The sequence below is a fragment of the Anas platyrhynchos genome, chromosome 1, assembly GCF_047663525.1.
Source record: "Anas platyrhynchos isolate ZD024472 breed Pekin duck chromosome 1, IASCAAS_PekinDuck_T2T, whole genome shotgun sequence".
Taxonomy (NCBI): Eukaryota; Metazoa; Chordata; class Aves; order Anseriformes; family Anatidae; genus Anas; species Anas platyrhynchos.
In genome coordinates, this window is record NC_092587.1 from 64,035,712 (window position 1) to 64,052,713 (window position 17,002).

General features: G+C 39.6%; 1 protein-coding gene across 20 annotated transcripts in view; it reads left to right on the forward strand.

The window, feature by feature from the left end:
* The window catches only part of ERC1 (ELKS/RAB6-interacting/CAST family member 1), a 301,807-nt gene that overhangs the window by 25,603 nt on the left and 259,202 nt on the right, over positions 1-17,002 (forward strand). The window lies entirely within an intron of this gene.

Consider the following 17,002-nt stretch of genomic DNA (forward strand, 5'->3'; position numbering starts at 1 on the left):
AGGCTTATTCCTCTCATCTTTAAAAGAATATGAAAATAGGGAAGGGGTCTCAAACAACTGGGGAAACGTAGATGTTATCTGGTCTTCAGCCTAGGTCAAAAGATAAGGCATGGGCTCACAGGCAAGTCCCTGGGAATTCTGCAGGATGAGTTCCTTTGGAAAACATTTCAGCACAAGTGAAAGACAAGAAGGGAACAGTCAGTATGAATTTACCAAGAGTAAATAATGCCTGACCTCTCTGCCTTCTCTGATAAAATGGCTGAATTTGTGGAATAAGGAACCGGGTATCATTTACATTGCCTTTAGCAAGGCTTGCATCACAGTCTCCCACAATATTCTCATAATTCTGATTAGATTGCTATGGTCAGAGTGGTTGGCCAGACACATGGGTAAAAAGCTGTTGGTGTCTTCAGATCCTGGGTAGTGATTAATGAGTTAACATCTACTCCACTTCTTGTAATGAGTTGAGTCTTGATTAACATCTTTATCAATGACCTGGATGAAAGTGACATGGTCAACTTTCATTAAGATTGCCGATGACACCAAGCAGGGGGGAGTAGTTGATATGTTCTAGGGCAAAGCTGCTGCTCAGAGAGACCTAATCTGCAGGAATGAGCAGGCTGGAGTCTTGGGGATTCAGCAACAATGAGTAGGAAGAAGGCTCCTTACAGAAACAGAGGATGGGGATGGGCTGCGTGGGAAGCAGCTCTGCAGAAAAAGATCTGGGGGGCCTGGTGGACAGCAAGTTGAGTGTGAGCCAGGCGTGTGCCCTGGCAGTGGAGGAGGAGGCTATTACGAACAGATGAAGTCATTATCTCCTTCAGCTTAGCAATTGTGAAACCATATGTAGAATATTGTATCCAGATTTGGGCTGCCCTATCCAAAGAAAATACAAATTAGTGAGTTCCTTGGAGGGGTACCAAGCTGGGTAGTGGGCTGAAGTACAGGCCTAGTGGGAAGAAGCTGAGGAAATGGGCCTTGCTTACCCTGGAGAAGGTCTTAGGACCTAATAGCAGTCTGTACTATAAGGAGGTTATTGAGGAGGTGGAGCCAGGCTCTTCACAGTGTTGCGTGGTGGAAGGGTGAGAAACAATGGGCATAAAAGTTCTCTTCAGATATGAGAAAAACCTTGGTGGTTTTCAAGATCTGACTGGATAAAGTCCTGAAAAACTTGTTATAATCTCATAGCTGACCCTGCCTTGAGCCTGAGGTTAAACTAGATGACGTCCTGCTGTCCTTTCCAACCAGGATTATTCTGTCGTAATTTTCCTTTGAAACACTGATTGGTATGCTGTATTATGTATGCTTGCGTTTGTAGTCTAAATCAGAAATGAAGACGACTTCCTGTACTTGTCTTGTTTCAGAAAGGTGTGGAAAGAATATGATACAAATACAGTATCAAGTTATGTGTAATTGTTTGTACACTAAATTGACAGGCTTTGAAAGCTCTCCTTATTCTGTTTCAGTTATGCCTTCCAGTAAGGATACTAACAGTCACCAGCATCATTAGTTAAAGAACAAATGTAAACACATACAGAAAATACATTTCTTCACAATGAGGTGGTGAGGCACTGGCACAAATTGCCCAGAGAAGCTGTGGCTGCCCCATGCTGCCTGGAGGTGTTCAGGGCCAGGCTAAATGGGGCTTGGGGCATGTGGGGTATTTGAGGCTAGTGGGTGGCATCCCTGCCCATGGTAGTGGGGTTGGAACTAGGTGATCTTTAGGGTCCCTTCCAACCCAGGCCGTTATATGATTATGATTTTCTGGAAGTCTTTTTCTAAGCAGGTACAAAAATTGTCAATTATTTTGAAAAGACATCTTTCCTTTTAATTTCTGAATAGACCTAGGTTGGGTCTGAAAAGGAAGTGTACGGCTCCCATCTAGCAGTGCTAGGTTCACCTTCATGAGACGATAGAAAAAAAGTCTGTAAAATGTTCAGTGAAAGAAGGTATTAGTCTCTGGGGCAATTATTACCGTGATCTAAGTTTTATGGTTGTCTAAGCCTTTATAGTAACCTTTATATAGCCTTTATAAATCTCCTGTTCTTCCACAGTGACTGAGCTTCCCATATCAGTTTAGCTGGAAAAACGTTCCATAAAATATAATAGGACTAGGTGGACTTTCAGACAGCATCCCCAAGCTGTATTGAGTAGGTTGGTACTGATGAGACTGCCTGCTTTTGTTTCCAGTATTACTGATGTGTTCTTGCTGGACATACTGGTGCTGAGAGAGCATCAGCTGCCCAGGCTTACAAGGTTGCTGCAGACTCTCTATGTCAGCAACTGGAGTGCTCTCCTCCGTCCTGACAGTCAAGGGCATCCATTCTTTTGTTAGAGGTGAAATGAAAACATGTCAGGTATGATGATTGCTTCTGCGCTGTTGCTATCACTGTGTTCATTTTCTTCACTGATCACGCAGGCTTTCCAGGGAGGAGTCTTAGTCCAGGTGCATTAGATCCAGATTGACCTTCAGGTCTTACGTTTGACAGTATTCCTACAAATCCAAGGTTATTTGTAGAAGTGTGACTGTTATCTTTCCAAATCCCGGGTTCAGGACATAGATCACTTTGATTTGTTTTGTCTCCCAGCTTTTCATTGGCTTTGCTTCTGTTGCAGATTTATTTCATAAACGTTGAATAATACCTTCACTAGGTGCATTTGTTTCTCAGATTCTTTATGATTTTAGTGTTAACACCTATGCACAAAACTCATGCGTTTCAAAGCTCTGAACAAATGCTCGTGACAATCATTATATTTTAAATGTTTCTGTGAGGGAGGAAGATATTCTCATGGTACAGATGGTGACGGTACTTTTAAAATATTAATCAACATGGAGGCATATCTGTATGAGAGTTTGTGGTGAGCTTTAGGTTGTCACATTATTTTATTTTTTTTTAACTTCAAGAAGAGCACTCAGTTTGCATGGCAGTTCCGTAGCTGCTCTGCCTCTGGCTCACTGTTCAATTTCAATTCAGGTCAGACCATCTTCCTGTTAGCCTTTTCAGTAGCCTTGCCTTGCCTTCCAAGTCTCCTGAGGGTTTTCCCTAGGATAGCCTTAAAGATTAATTCTTCAGAGTACAGTTAGCCATTTTATTTTGATTTACCCTTAGTAATTCTTCATTCCCTATCAGTTTAGCCAGTTTATTATGTCTTTGTTCAGATTTTAAATATTAAATACCTGAATTTTTAAAAACTTTTTATGTCATGTATAAATTTTATCTGCTAAAAAATTACATTTTGTTAAAAAAAATAAATTTTAACTTTGTTGTTTTTGTAGTAAACTGATTTAGCAGTTATCATGACAATTACTTTCTATATGTTAGAAAAGAAGTCTTTCTCAGCACCCCTGAAAGTATATAAATACATAAGCTGAATGTATATAATATATAAGCTAACAGCTTGTCCAGCATCAGCGAATAGCCTTTAAATTTACTCTTGTCTAGATGATCTATTTTCCTCAGTTATTTTCGGTGAGTTTTGTCTTTCTTGTTTAACAACCTTTCCATTCCAGTTTCTGTCACCTTCGTCTTTGTCATGTTTTGCAGTGTGTGGGCGTCATGGAAGATACAAACTGTGTTTAACTTGTAGCAATTGGCATAAACCATGCTGAGTCTCCCTCTGCTTTATTTTCTAACCAGTCATCTTATTTCATCCTGATCCTGCCAGAACAAGGATAGCGAAAGGAGCTCCTTCTTTATCACCTCTTGTGGTGGGCTGGCTCATCAAGCTGTTCTGGCATTCCCCCTCCTCAGCAGGATGGGGGAGAAAATAAGATGAAAGCTTGTGGGTTGAGGTAAGGACAGGGAGATCACTCACCAGTTACTGTCATAGGTAAAACAGAGATGGCTTGGGGAAAATTAATTTGATTTATTGCCAATTAAAAATAGAGTAGGATGGTGTGAAACAGCGCTAAAAAATGCCTTCCCCCTACCCACACCTTCTTTCCAGGCTCGAATTCCTTCCTTCCTGACTCTTATTCTTGTCCCCGCCAAGTGGTGCAGGTAGGTAGGGAATGGAGGCTGTGCTCAGTACATAAGGCTTCATCACCACCACTTCTTCCTCCTCACAGTTTTCCCTTGCTCCAGTATGGATTCCCTCCCACAGGTTACACTCCTATGTACATTGCTGCAGCTTGGGTCCTTCCCATGAAGTACAGTCCTTCAGGAACAGGCTGCTCCAGCATGGGTCCCGCGCAGGCTGCAGTTCCTACCAGACAACCTGCTCTAGCGTGGGCTCCTCTCCATGGGCCACAGTTCCTGCCAGAAGCCTGCTCCTGTGTGGGCTGCCTGTGAGCTGCAGTATCATTTGGGATGTATCTATAGGCTGTGGCGTGGATGTCTGCTCCAGCATGGTCCTCTCCACAATCTGCAGGGGAGCTTCGGCTCCAGTGCCTGGAGCACCTCCTACTCTCCTTCTGCACTGACCTTGAGGTCTGCAGGGCTGTTTTTCTTGCATGTTCCTCACTCCTGTCCCTCTCAGCTGCTGCACAGTGTATTCATGCTGTCAGAAACACTTCTCAAGTTTATCAAATAGATTCAACAATCAATCTGATTTTTGCATCTTTCAACACTAATTTCAAGTGCCTATTGATTCAGCTTCTTTATGATGATTGTCTGGTAAAAATGTTACTTTGCATAAGTACCTTGCAAGTATTAAACCTTCCCTGGTTTTATGCTGTGAAAGATCTTTGATCACTTACTTGACCTTCAATCATTTATATGGATATCTTCTTCCCAGCTCTTGCATTCATTTAGATCTGGGAATCTTGATCAGGAACTACTGTCCTGAAACTTTTTTCTTTTTTTCTCCACTCCCCTTCTCTTTTATTTTCAGACTTTAAAGGCATTCTCTACTTAATTTTCTTTGTGAGACTGACTCAAAATACATCTTCTGGATATATCAAGACATTTTCTGTTTATTTTCTATTAAATATGTTTATATGTGTGTGTGCATATGTATGCATATTATGTGTAAAACATGCATTTGTTTTAAAAGTCTAAAATCTGTTTAGCATGTCTCATCATTAAAGCAATTGTATGTTTTCATCTCTGTCTGGCTTGTTCCTTTTTGATTTTTCCCTTCATAGTTCCACTGTATTTTATGAAATTGGTTTGTAGGTAAGCAGTTTCAGTTCCTTTAGTCAGCTTGTTCATACAAGTTTTATTGTTCTAGCACTTCTGAATTCCTCTTGCATTCATAGTCTTTAATTTGTTCAAGTGATAGCTCAGTTTTGCATTGTTGATATTCGTGTACCATTAGCACCAAAGTACAAACACACTGTTGCAATCTCACCCGTTCTGTATATTGCCCATGCTTGTCTGCACCTGCTTAAATATTTGTCTGAGATCTTCTCAACAGTTCAGTGTAGTGAATCTGTTTAGAAGAGCCTACTTTCTCCGTTCCCTACAGCACTGAGGTCATACCATTGACACTGAGGGTATCCTTACTTTTTTTCTGCAGAGAGCTTCGTTTTCAATGCCAGAGATTCTAATGGTGGAAATGCTTAGACTTCTAACTTCTCTGCATCAAAGTGGGTGTTTAGTGTATCAAAGAACAATAACTCTTACATAAATAAAGTGTAGAATCGCCATCTTCCCTCTGGAGAGAGAATCAGTATCAGAACCAGTGTATCCAACACGATATTTGTCAGCCATCTACCTGCCAAGACTTCTGAGTGCCTCATCCGGTGTGGATCGTTCTACATGAAAGGGTCAGTGCCACATGAAAAAACTCATACATGTGAGTACTTGATAATGGAAAAGGCAAACAGCATGCCCACCTTCAGTGTGGGAAAGAAAGAGGATACAGCAAACTGCAGGCCATTTAGCATAATCTCAGTCTCTGGAAAGGTTACGTAGTAGATCATCTTGGAAGCCACACACGTGGATGTTTACCTGCACTTAAGCAAGGCCTTTGACATGGTCTCCCATAGCATGCTTATTGCCGAATTGGCAAAATGCGCACCAAATGAGTGCGTTTACATGGCTGGGCTGCCAGGCTCAAAGGGTGGTCAGCAACAACAAAAAATCTGACTGATGACAGATTACTAGTATTATTCTTGGGTCAGTATTGTTCGGTGTCTGTATTAATGACCTGGGTAATAGGATGGGAGTGTACTTTCCGCATATTTGCAGATGCCACATTATGGGGAGCAGTTGCTATATCAAAGGGCAGCACTGTTACTTGGAGGGACCTCATAAGGCTGGAAAAAAGGAATGGCAGAAACCTTACACAGTTTGGTAAAGGTGAGTGCAAAGTCCTGCATATGGAATGGGAAAAACCCCATCCACTCAGATGATCTGGGGTTGACTGGCTACAAAGTCCTGATGAGGGGCCTGTGGGTCTGGGTAGACCTCAAAGTGAATGTAGAGCAGTAGTGTGCCCTTGTGGTGAAGAAGGCCGGCTGTATGCTGTTTTGTATTAGCAAGAATATGGTCATCTGCTTCAGGGAAGCAATTATTGCTTTTATTCAGCGTTTAAGACCACGTCTGGGGTACTACATCCAGTTTCTGCTTCGCACTACAGCAAGTAATGTGGTGTTCAGGAGTGAGTCAACGAGGTAGCCAAAATGATTAGGGAACTGTAGCGCATATGAGAGCCTGAAAAAAAACTGAATTTGCTCAGTCTGGAGACAGTAAGGCTCTGGGCATCTTTTTGTGGTCTTCAGCTACCCAATGGGAAAGTGTGAGGATGATGGAGGCAGACTTCTCAGAGGTGTGCAGCAGAAAAGGAGCAGCAGTTTTCACCATTAGAGTAATTAAACACTCTAAGAAGCTAACCAGCCTCTCTGATATTGGAGACATTCAGAGCTTGATTGGGCAAACTGCTGTGCAAATGGGTTTCATTGCCCTGCTTTGAGCAGGATATTGGATTAGATAAACTTCAGGTGTCCCTTTCAGCCCATATTACTTTATGGATCTTTGTACTCTCAGAATGTGGGTGCGCACTGTCCAGGCACTATCTGATAAAACTCTCCATCTTCAGTTTTAGTGATGTATGGATACCCACAGTGTGACTGTACATAAAGGCCACTAGTAAAGACTAGTAAACAACAATATTTATAATGCAATATTAACAATTACAATATTAATATTTACAATATTAATTAATATTAATCATCAATATTAACAGCAATGTTAATAATCCAATTATTTGGATTATGTAGAGGTTAAAATCATCCTTATGTCGATAATGCTTTGTGTAGATGCTAAGCAGGTGACCCTTCAGTTTGGTAGAATTTCACTCTGGCTTTTTTAATTACAGTTTCTGATTTCACAAATCATAAAACTATTAAAGAAATTTAAAATTGATTTTGTGTTTTTGTTGCAGGTTCATGCTTATGCCAAACCATTGGAAATAGAGCTGCGTGATTGCTGTTCATTATTTACTCTAACTAGTCAGTTTAGACAGATTTGTTCACTAGTGTCTTAAACATTTTTTGGCGATGTTTGTCATAGGCACTTTACCACATGCTTATCTTTCCTCTGCAGCTTATGCTGTGTTAACTGTGAAGAAATTGGAATGTAAATCTTTAGGCCTCTTTTTGGAGTCATGGTTCAGGGAAACAAAGATTTCTCAGAAAGCGAGCACAAGCATAACCATTATCTGGTACTGTTTCCCAGCTGAAGTAGAGCTGATCTTTAGCGGCTATGCCTTTGGTAATCAAGTAACATGATTTTAAGGATAGTAAGTTTCAGCGATGTAGAACTGGGTTGAAATGTGATAGTGTTGCTGTGGCATTTTAGCATTACCTTGTTACGATGCTACCCTGTTGGGTTGGCTCTGGCTAGCAGCCAGGCACCCGCACAGCTGCCTTCTTGGTCCTTCGCTCCAGTGGGACAGGGAGAAAATAGGGAGACAAGGAGCAATAAAGCTTGCGGGTTGGAATAAAGACAGGGAAATCACTAACCAATCACTGTCACTGGTAAAACAGACTTGACGTGGGGAATTTAACTTAATTTGTTGCAAATTAACATAAATATTTAATTACTGGGGAACAAAAAAAGACGAACATTAAAGTACTTGGGGAAAGACATCTGACTTCCTTTCCCAGGCTCAGCTTCACTCCAGACACCTCTCCTCCCCCCCCTTCTGCTCTCCAATTCACTACCCCAGTCTCCCAACTGCTTGTTGCCACCCCAGGCTATACTCAACGCCTTCAGCAAGGCAGGGGACAGTCAGGGGTTGGGGCCAGGACAGAGCAGTTTCTCTCTGCTGCTCTTTCCTTCCCACCCATTTCATGTGTCCCAGTATGGGTTCTCCATGGGCTTCACTCTCTTTAGGGTGTATCTGCTCTAGCATGGAGCTCCAACCTGGCTATTCTCTTACTTCTCCTGCTGTTCTCTTCTCTCCTCCTCCTCTCTCCATCTGGCATTTTCTGCCCTTTCTTAAATACGGTGGGTCCACCTGATACCCCCTGGAACTGACTGCATTGGGCACAGGGCAGCCTCTGGCCTCCTCCCCGCCTGCAGCCCCCCTGCTGCCAGCACCTTGACACCTGCACACCCTGCAGTTGTGATTGGAACTACTAGTCCATAACATCTCGGGAATGTGGAAAAGGGAGTGCTGGGCTAAATATTACGAATAACTGGTGATAAGCACTTCCTCATTAGAAGCTAATGCTGCCTTCAGCATTCTTGCAGTTCGGTGTAAGTCTGGATTGCTTCCTCAATCTTCAAAAAATGCCTTTTTGAAGAACTCTTTAGTGGCTGAACTCTTGGGTTCTGTTTCTAAAATGCTTCTGGTGCCTTTTGTCTGCATGGCTAAGGCTACGTAAGAGTGGTTTTGCTGCAAATAATATCACAGTGAGTAAATAATGGAATAAGGTGGTATAATCAAGCAAATCTGAAAAAGCAGAATTTGGACATGTATAAAGAACAATGAATGGGTCTCTGAAAAGCACCCTGAAACCTCCCTGCCCTGAAAAACAAACTGCTAATTAATTTGTTAGTAATTTAATGGATTTTTTTAAGTTAACAAAATAATATGGAAATAAATCACGTTAAGCAAGATCTGGATTTCTCTGTACCTTTCATGTTCATGCTTAATGAATCCTTTGATGCTTCTGAAAGAAAGTAATTAATTGGCTTCTGATTTAACAAATGATATTATTATTCTTTTTGTGTTAATGTCTTCAGTAGCTGATTTTAGTATAATGGCCATATTCCAACATGAATATGCATTTAACTACTGTCATTATTAGTCTTTTTCCTCTAATATGCTGGTAAACATTTGGTGACTCATTAGGAACTTTATATATTTATTCATATATATATATATATATATATATATGCATACACATACACCTTAGATAACTGGGTTAGCAGATCTGGATCCTGAAGTTATTTAGAAATTACTGTTTTCTTATTACGTATGTAGCGTATAGTTCTTGAGCCACCTTTAGCCATAAAAAGAAATGTTCATAAGTAGCTTAAAAAGTCTACCCATTTTATCTTCATTTTGTGTATTTTGTGGTTAGGTAAATATTGCTGTTACTGGTTATCATGAATGAACTTGTGTAAATTTCTGATATCATGTGACAATGTGTATCACAGTTCTTATTTCATCCCATTTGGTATGTTTTCTAACATACTGGCTAACAATTTCATATGGTATTTATTTCTCTTACTACAAAACCAAATGAATAGTTTTCCTTATTCTCTACACACTTTCTCCATAGCTTTTGTAATTTTATTGGCCCCATAGAGAAACAGACAGAGATCTGAGAAGCTGTTGCAGAATCTAGTTGACAAATTAATAATATCCACAAATAAAACTTTTATTTTGTTAGCTGTTAATTGACAAGGGGTGGGAGAAATAACTGACACTTCAGTATTGAGAAACTGTTCTACAGTATCTTGTGATCTAGATGTTTGATGTTGTTGATGATTTATCAATATAAACAAGATATTGTTATATGCTATATTTAGCTTGGCTGTATAGCTTTGTGGTTCAAATTTACAGAGAACTCTGAGGTTTAAAAAGGGGAAAAAAAAATCTCATGTAGAATTTGACTGTCCTGAAAATAGGCAATATACTAGTGGATATTGCTCTAGATCTTAAAAATCATATTGCAAGAAGAAAAACTTAGCTAGTAAATAATTTTCAAAAATTATTTTAAGTCTCAAATGAACTTAAGGCTTCTCATTTTATCTCCTTGATGGCATATATAAACTCTTTAAAAAAAAAAAAGTGCAATTTTCTGGTATAGTAAACATTTTGCAGCCTTCAAAATAATAATTTAAAATATGTAGCTAAAAAGATATTCTCTGTTCTGTTATAGCTGGAATATTCTTCAGATACTCCTAAGGAAGTCAATCTCAGGCAATTGTGGATATACATGTCTGGCTCCCACTGACTTATTAATTCTGTATTTCTTTAACTTTAGGTATGAGTTTGGCTGTTTAAGACTTAAAATTTATAAATCTTCAATATTACGTTTATCAGTAATGAAAAATTATTGACACAATTTATTGTATAAAACGTTCAAACTCAAAGAGGTGACATACAGGAATTTATACTCAAAGCTGCAGAAAAAGTAAATGTGTGAGCTTCAAACTGCTATTGTTTACTAATTCACAAAGCCACAGTATTTTTTTCAGTACTACATAGCCTGAGCAGAGGCTTTTCTAAGGGTCTTTGTTCAATACAGTCTGGAGGACGGATTGATCTCTTAGACGGATGCAAGTGTTTAATTGGCAAGGAGTGAGTGCCTCTTTCAGCTAGGAAATTTTCAGCCTCTGAAATTACATTTCAGTGCTGTAAAATAGTGCTGCATGCTAAAGCTTAATTTGAATTTCAGCAGACATTTTTGTCTTTAAATATATCTTTCTCTGGGAGGAACTCAATGTAGAGTGGTAAAATGTCAGTTTATAACAACGTAATTGAATTATGTTCTGCAGATATGGATGAATCAGGGTGCTCGTCAGGTGTGGAGAAATGTAGGTACCCACTGACAAACGATTATGTCATACTGGTGTTCCAGAGGTCTAACTGCATTATCTTAACGTTTTAGTGTTGGTGAACATGGTTGAGTGACCTAAAAGTTGATGTTGTTTTTTTTTTTTCTCACCTTTCCTCTGCTAACGTGGCAGAAAATTACAAGGGACATGCTTGTCAATGACAGTAATTAACAAAAACAGCAGAAAATAATGGATATGTAGGAAATATGACTGTTTACACTGAGGCCTGGATTTCACATGCTAGATACATCTTTAGTTTACTCGAATTTTAGAATATGCTTGTGAATTTTAAATATACAGTCCAATTAGTGATATTACACTTCAATTCCTATTACAGAACTAAATATTCAACAAAACATATGAAGTTTTTAGCTGTTACCCTCTTAGTCTGGTAAGTTGGAGATAACCCTAAAGCTTTCCTTCCTATCTTAATATGTATCTCTAATGCTGTAAGGGAGCAGAAGAGAAAAGGAGATGTGCATTAAGTTGTGTGGCTTTTGAATGAGATCTTCGGGGCATGTGGTCTCTGCTGAGTTTGTGCGATTTGGCTATGAAGGGCATTTTGAATTCATGAACAAATTAATGTTTGTTCTGCTTTTTTTTTTTTCTTTTTTTTTTTTGTGGACAGGCATTTATTTTCCTTGTTTACCACTGAAGTGGTGGTCTGAGTGGTAGGCTCTTTAGCTAGCACCTGCAATGCCAGGCAGCCTCAGTAACTGTACATTTCAGAAGGTTGATATCTAAAGAAACTGGTAATGCCCTTTTTTGTGTTCGTAGAAGTATGCAGCTTCTGGAATTCAGGCTAGTTTGATGAGGTTAAAATTTAAACTATGAGGTTTTTCAAAAAAAATTAAAATAAAAAATCCTGTCAGCCAAGTACTTAATCTCACAGAATCAGCTTGAGTCAAAAATACCGCAGGCAGTAATACCAAGTTAGTGCTCACAAGCAAATGAATTCCAATAAAGTCCTCTTGTCACTTCTGTTGGTGGAAAAAATTGAACATTTCTTTTAACTGCTACTTCTTTTGCATAAGCTGTGGAAGAAATGAAGCTTCATACCTCAGGGATAAAGTTAGGAGCAGTTAAGGTGTTCAGTTTCTGTCTTGACTCAGAAAAAATACCTGTCTAATCGAAGGACTGCAAATATAACATGCTCTGGAGCATCATTTTCTCAGAAAAAAAAAAGTTCTCTAATGATATCTTTTATCAACGTATTTTTATTCACATATATATGTGAATTTTGTTTGTTCTTGTATGTGAGAAACAGTTGAAGAGTAAAAGAACTTGAAGGGGCATGTAGACAAAACAATAAACACCAAAAAGACTAAGGAAGCCGTCCCAAATGCTCTATCTCTATGGCATTACTAACAGCCATGACTGCTACAATTTGCAATCAGTGGATGTATCAGCTTCCAAAGGTACAAAGTGTCTCACAGAAGAAATGTTCTGAACTCTGAAAAAACAGTGTCTTCAGGGTCACAGTGATGGTGGAGTCAGACCCTCCTCAGGACGGAATGGTATTTTGTATGTGTTTTTAATTGCTCACTGCTTACTAATTAACTTGCTCCTGATGGGATATATGCAGAGTGACTATTGACCCTTGATTAGGAAGCAGCTTACTTGAGACCAGTTTCATTGCATTTGTACTTTTAGTCTGGGCTGCCAGATTTTTTAAAAGCTGATAATTTGAAGTAAGCTTTTCTAAATAGCTATTGTAAAAATAACTGTGTGCAGCCTGGCCTGCTAGATTCCCTTCAAATTAATCTACTGTGCCACAACACAAACATAATTTGTTCACTTGCTGTCTGAAAACACTTCTTGAAGAGCAATTTATGAGGAGAGGGAGGGAGCAGCAAGGTCTTCAACACATTACATTAATCTGTAACAAGAAACCTTAAATGTTAATGGAAGGAAAGCAAAGATCCTTCTGATGTCTTTTAGAGTGTTGTAAGTCTTGATATATTGAAGCTTTTATAACTTTCATTTTGCCCTGTCTTGGTTTATGTGCCCATACGTTTCTACAAATCCCAACATTGCTAACCATTATTCTAGTAAACTAAAGTCTTTTTTTTTTTTTTTTTTTTATTCCAGCTGTTGCCTGTTAGGTTGGTTAAACCTGTCTTTTGCTAAGCTGGTTTCTGTTTTCCATTGCATAGAAGTTGGCCACTGTTCCAAACAGATAAATAGAAAAGGAAATGAGGCTGCCTGAGGGAGTGCAGCGGCTTTTACAAAAGCAGGAGATGGTGCATTGAAAGATGTGGTATTATTGATCTTTGGTGAAAAGTACAGCATTATTGTGGTCTTGAAGGAGTAAATCTTTATAAACTGTTTTTTTTTTCTTTTCTTTTTTGGGGGGGAAGAATTGGACTTAGCCCTGTTGCTAGGGATTTATGAACACTGATGCATGGATTACCTTCACTGCTTTTTCTTGCCTTAGTTTAGTTTTAATCAAACTAAATTGTGAAAAATACCAAGGCGGGAAAATAAATGAGTCTGAAAACTCAGTACTGTAAAGTTTTGCTACTTTAATACTCTTGATGATCTCTGAGAATTCTTGCTTTTCTGAGACAGAGGCAGTTGTGCTATGCTATATGCTTTTGTAATACAGGTCTGTAGGATAGAGCTTACATTTTCTATGGTGATGTTGAAAAGTTGTTACTGAACAGATATAAACTGTGCTCAGTATTATTATATATATATACGTGTAGCACATATACAGGATTTGGAATTCTAGCTTGAAATACTGCTTGTGTATATGAGCAAGACTGATATTTTTGACTGATTATGCACAAATGCTATGCAAATTATTTTCTATTTAAACAAGCTAAAAGCAAAAATCTATTGGCATATTCAATGATTGCTTGATATATACATGAAGTTTCTAATTCATGTTTTTATGGCACAACCCATTAATGATGGTAAATATTTGAGAGGAGCTGACCTGATCTAGTGTTGCTACTTACCCTGCTTTAAGTGGGAGGTGGAATTAGACTACGAACAACATTTCTATGTATCTGTAAGGTATTAAAGAAATATTGCTTCCAATTGACACGGTATCTTTAGTGGTACAGGGCTGACCAACAGCTGGCATCACATACTCTACTTTCATGCCTTTTACCTGTTTCTAAGTCATTTTTTCTCTTTGCTTTACAAATACTTCCTTTTTTCTTGGAGGACCATATTCCTGAGAAAACCTTTGTTTTACAAAGGCATCAAGTCTAATACCTTTCATGGAAAGGAGGGAACGCTACGTAGTTATTTGCAGGACACATCCATCAGCTTTGGCCTTGAACCAGAACGATCTTAAACGTTTGAGGTGTATATAACCGTTCAACTCTGATTTTTCCTCCAATCTGTAGACCATAACTGGCAAGTCTAGCATAAAGTTAGCCCTTTGATAGTGTCTCCATATAGTCTTGTTCCTAAACCTGCGGCATCGAGCGAAGATCCCTTCCATCCTGAAAGAATCAGCTCCATTTTTGAGTGATATAGAGGGAGGATAATAGAAAGTACAAAGCTGCTACTTTTGCCAAATAATGGCCTCCAGTTGCATGTGATCTGCCTTCTACTTCTAGACTATCCTCTGCTCTAAAGCACTGGGGTTTTCCTTTCACAAAACCATGCCTATTTCATTGAAGTCTTCTACTACCTTCTAACATCTTTTCCTCCAGTCATCTTAAGTGAACTGATACAGGTGTTGAAAATATACCATAAGCCTCTACATTTTCTGCTTGGAGGTACAGGCCAAGAGAGTAAATGCCAGGTTTACCAGCAGTACAGTTCTATTCCTGGAATCTCATAAGCTAGAGAAAGAAATTCTCTTTCTCAACAGTCTAATGCCAGGCTGTTTGCTGCTGTGCAACTCTTGTACTAAATATCATCAGTAACGGAGACGGGCACTGGCATGAGTTTATAGTTTCCTTTGTTTGGTTGCTGGGCCACAGGTCACAAACCACTGAGCCTTCTGCACTTCTGTTCTTGATTCTTTGGGTGCTGAGCTCGCTGCTTCAGCCCTTTGTCTTTGAAATCTTTCATATCTCTTCCTGTACAGGAGCAAGTCTAAGAGGTGAGTCAAAGAATTACTTAGTGTCAGGTTGTTCCTACTTGAGTTTATGGCTTTATTAAATCACAGAATCACAGAATTTCTAGGTTGGAAGAGACCTCAAGATCATCGAGTCCAACCTCTAACCTAACACTAACAGTCCCCACTAAACCATATCCCTAAGCTCTACATCTAAACGTCTTTTAAAGACTTCCAGGGATGGTGACTCCACCACCTCCCTGGGCAGCCTGTTCCAGTGCCCAACAACCCTTTCAGTAAAGAAGTTTTTCCTAACATCTAACCCAAAACTCCCCTGGCACATCCTTAGCCCATGATAAAGACCATCTTTCTTGTGTGCCCAGGGCTTAGGGGGATGTCTGTATCCCTTGTCGTGTGTGTTTTCAGTTCCTGTGGATCTTTTATAGCAAGTGGTCAGTGCATTCTAGTTACCTCAAAGTCCGTACAGAAATCTGCCCTCTGCCCCTCCACGCTGCTCTGACAAATACTCTGCACCTTTCCTCTAAACTGTGTGCCTCACCAGACAAGCTGACCATGCAGAAACTGTTTTTTTCCCTGTGGGATATTCTTGCTTCCATATGGTCTTGAGTGGATCAGTGTGATTAAATCCTGGCATCGAAGCACATTTTCTTTTTTCACGTGTCCTTGAATTGTTTTGTTGCAGTGGTGAGATTACAGGGAGTTCACTAGGTTTGCAAGTCTGACAGGATGGACTGTAAGGGACAAGATGTGTTAAGAATGGAGGGGGAACATGCTCTTCTAACGTCATCCTGTGTAGGACTGTAAAACATGAAGCTCTTCAGACTGATTGTACTTATTTTCAATTTGGGATCAGCTCAAAGCACTCCTGGATGATTCCCCTGCTGTGAAAGCTCCTCATATACATTCACTTACTGAGTGCTTGGTCTTGTGAGGCGGTTCTAGTTCTAGATGGGGCAGATCTATGCAGCTGACTGCATAGAGAAGCCAACTTTGTCTCCTACTTTAACCTTTTAAATGTTGGGCAGATATTGCAGTGTATCTAAATGTCATCTTTGGTGATCTTTATGTACAGGCTACGAGCTATAACTCAGCCACATACTCAGTTTGTTTTCTCTCATTGGCATATTTTGTGTGTTCATTGAGAAGCACATGACTCATTTTGCCTCGATCTCTGTCCACCATCGGTAGTCACTTTTGGTTAGTCATGTGTCTGGCTGAAATGCCTTGCTTTTGGATCCCTGTTTGCTGGATGCTGAGAGTCATGCATATAACATCCGGCTTCTTTTTCACCCTCCCTTTTCAGGGACCCCTCCCATCCACACAGTCTGAATCACGTTATATGAAGGGTACTATTTTTATCTGGTGTCAGAGAAATAGGCAAATAAACCTCCTGCTAGGTCAAGTTATATTTCATGGGACTGTTGGTCTGCTAAAGATGCTTCTCTTGCATAAATCTTAAGATACAAGGAGTGTGGGAAACATGCCAGACGTTTCTCTCTGTCATAAAGCATCATTTGCAGGTGATGGCTAAAGCATTTTCAGTAAATTATAATTTCCAGTTCCCCCTCTTACAACATTTTTGGGCTTTGGTTCACTAGCTTCTCATAAATCTAAAATGGGGACTAGCAGTTGGCAATCTGCTTGCAGGGAACAGTCATTATCCTAGTTGTACAATGAGACATTTTAAGTGACACATCATGACTGAGGCATTCAGAATGCCTTTCACGGGGTGATATTTTTTTTCCATTTGCTAACTAGGGAAGACCTGAGATCAGCCTCTTTCAATTCCAGGAGAATATTACTGATTTTTCTTCCAGGATTGTCTTGAGTTTATCTCTGCTCTGTGCATCTGATCAGCTAATGTATCTCTTCCTCTGCAAGCCCCACAGTGTTGCAGAAGGTAGCACAGGTTGTGTCTAATGTGATTTCAGCTGTACTGGCTTTTCTGGGGTACTCATGGATTTGAAACTTCCATATATTCATGCTGATGTCTTGAAAG